Source organism: Hipposideros armiger, unplaced genomic scaffold (assembly GCF_001890085.2).
Source record: "Hipposideros armiger isolate ML-2016 unplaced genomic scaffold, ASM189008v1 scaffold_569, whole genome shotgun sequence".
Taxonomy (NCBI): Eukaryota; Metazoa; Chordata; class Mammalia; order Chiroptera; family Hipposideridae; genus Hipposideros; species Hipposideros armiger.
This window is the reverse complement of record NW_017731919.1, coordinates 1,934-4,438: the sequence shown is the minus strand read 5'-3', so window position 1 is coordinate 4,438 and position 2,505 is coordinate 1,934.

The window sequence follows — 2,505 nt, the reverse complement described above, 5'->3', positions numbered from 1 at the left end:
CTGGCTGGTCCAGCTTCCATTGTTTCTGTTGATCTAGGTCTGGGCTTGCTGACTCGGGGGCCCTTTTGAGCCTAGAAAGGTGAACCCAAGAAGGTATCCCTAATAGTTTGGCTGCTGTGGGGGTCGTTAGGATGACTTGATAGTGTCCTTCCCATTTAGGATGGAGAGGGTGGGTTTGGTCTAGGAGCACCTTCAAGAGGACCCAATCTCCCTGTTCTAGAGGAGTTGCTGGAATTTCAGTTCCAGCCTGAGGTTTGGGGAGGAGGGTATCAGCATGGCAGTGGAGGAGGTGCTGGGTGAGAGAAAGGGTAGGGAGATAATCACCAAGGAGAGGTAAAGAGGAAGGGGGTGTGTTGCCAAGGAGGAAAGGGCCGCCATGCATGAGTTCAAACGGGCTGAGGAGGTGGGGGGCGCTGCGCGGAGGCGGGAAAGAGCAGTACGGAGGAGGGAAGCCCAGGCCTGATGAAGTTCTAAGGATAGCTTGGTTAATTGAGTTTTGAGGGTGAGGTGAGCCCTTTTTACCTTTCCAGAAGATTGGGGACGATACGCGATGTGCAGTCGACACTGAATACTAAGAGAGGTGGCAACTTGTTGGGTGATTTGGGAAGTAAAACTAGGACCACTGTCATTCTGGATGGTTGAAGAGAGGCCGAAACGGGGAGTAATGTGGTGGAGAAGGGTATGGGCGACCGTGAAGGAGTTTTCAGGTGTGGTGGGGAAGGCTTCTAGCAATCCAGAGGAAGTATCCGTGAAGGTGAGGAGATTGCAGTGTCAGCGGGTGCAGGTGAGTGAAATCCATTTGCCAATCTTGGCCGAGACGTGGCCGCGGGCCTGATGGGCCGGGAAGGATGGGGGAGGCCAAACGGCCCCCTGGGGGCTGGAGAGGCGCAAATAAATCAAGCCTGAGTGACATGGGCCAAAATGAAAGAAAGCTGTGGGCGTGTGATAAAAGGGCATAGGAAAGTGAGTAGGGATCGATCCATGTCCAAGGTGAAGAGAGTTATGGAAAGCCGTAGGGATGTTTAAAACCTGGCTATCTGGCAGATTAGTTTGCCAGCAGAGGTAAGCCTGGGGCCCTCCCAAATGGCTCCCTGACTGGTAAGGGAAGTAATTCATCGGGAGTGTAGGTGGGCTGAAGGTCAGGGATGGCAAGGAGTTGGGTAACAGGCTCTTGAGGGCTGAGGAGGGCAGCCCGGCGTGCCTTCTAATGGCCTTTTTGTTACCAATGGCTACAAGGCCAGAACCCCTTTGGTGGCCCCTGCAGTGTAAAATGGAGACACTAGCAGGGAGTTGGAGAGCCTCAATAAGCTTGAGGATTAAGGGGCCATGGGCTACAGGGGAACCTTGGGAGTAAGGAAGCCACCTTCAGCCCAGGCTGCGGCATGAGAATGGACAATTTGAAAGTCATATTTGAAATCTGTATAAGTGTTGACACGGCGCCCTTTGGCAAGGTTAGGGCACGAGTAAGGGCAGTAAGTTCAGCCTTCTGAGCAGAAGTGTTGGAAGGGAGAGGGGAAGATTCTATGAGTTCATAGGCAAAGGTAACGACATAGCCTGAATAGCGTTCTCTGTTACAAATGTAACTGGACCCATCAACAAACCAGATATAGTCAGGATCAGGGAGGGGGCTGTCAGAAAGGTCAAAGTGAAGAAGTCGGGAATGAGAGACAGAGGTGGAAGTAGGAAGAAGTATGGAGGGATTGAGAACAGGGGACTGGAGGAGAGTAATGTGGGGAGAGGTCAGGAGAAGATAATGGGTGAGGCGAGAAGAGCTAAGAAAGGAAGGGGCCTTATTATTATGAAGATTAAGAACAGAATGGGGTGAGAAAACAGTGGTAGGTTGAGAGTAAATACGTTTGGAAACCTCTAAAGTGAGGAGGGCAGAGGCGGTGTAGGCACAGAAGCAGCGGGGCCAGCCTCAGGCAGTGGGGTCTAGTTGTTTGGATAGGTAAGCGACGGCTTTGAGGTCAGGGCCCGATTTCTGACCCAAGAGGCCTAGAGCAAGCCCCTGAGATTCATGAGTGTATAGGAAGAAAGGCTTAAACAGGTCATGTAAAGCAAGGGCGGGGTCAGAAATGAGAGCCGTCTGGAGTTGAGAAAAAGCAGAGGTGGTCTGTGAAGTAGATAGTGGAGGTTCCTGGAGGGGGCTGGTGGTGGCCTGGTATAGGGGTTTGTCAATGAGGCCAAAGTTGGGGATCTAGATGCGAAAGTATCCAACCAAGCCAAGGAAAGAGAGAAGATCCTGTTTAGTGAAAGGGAAGTGGATAGAGTAAATGAGCATTTTGCGTTGAATAGTGATTTCCCAGTGACTTGGGGTAAAGGTGAAATCCTAGGTAGGTGACAGTTGGAGTGGAGAGTTGGGTCTTGTGGCGTGAGACACGACACCCTAGGGAAGCTAGATAATCAAGGAGCAGGTGGGTATGGGAAGTGGCGATAGTATGTGTAGGGCTACAAAGGAGATCATCAGCGTACTGGAGAACCATAGAGCCAGGAAGAGAAAGGGAC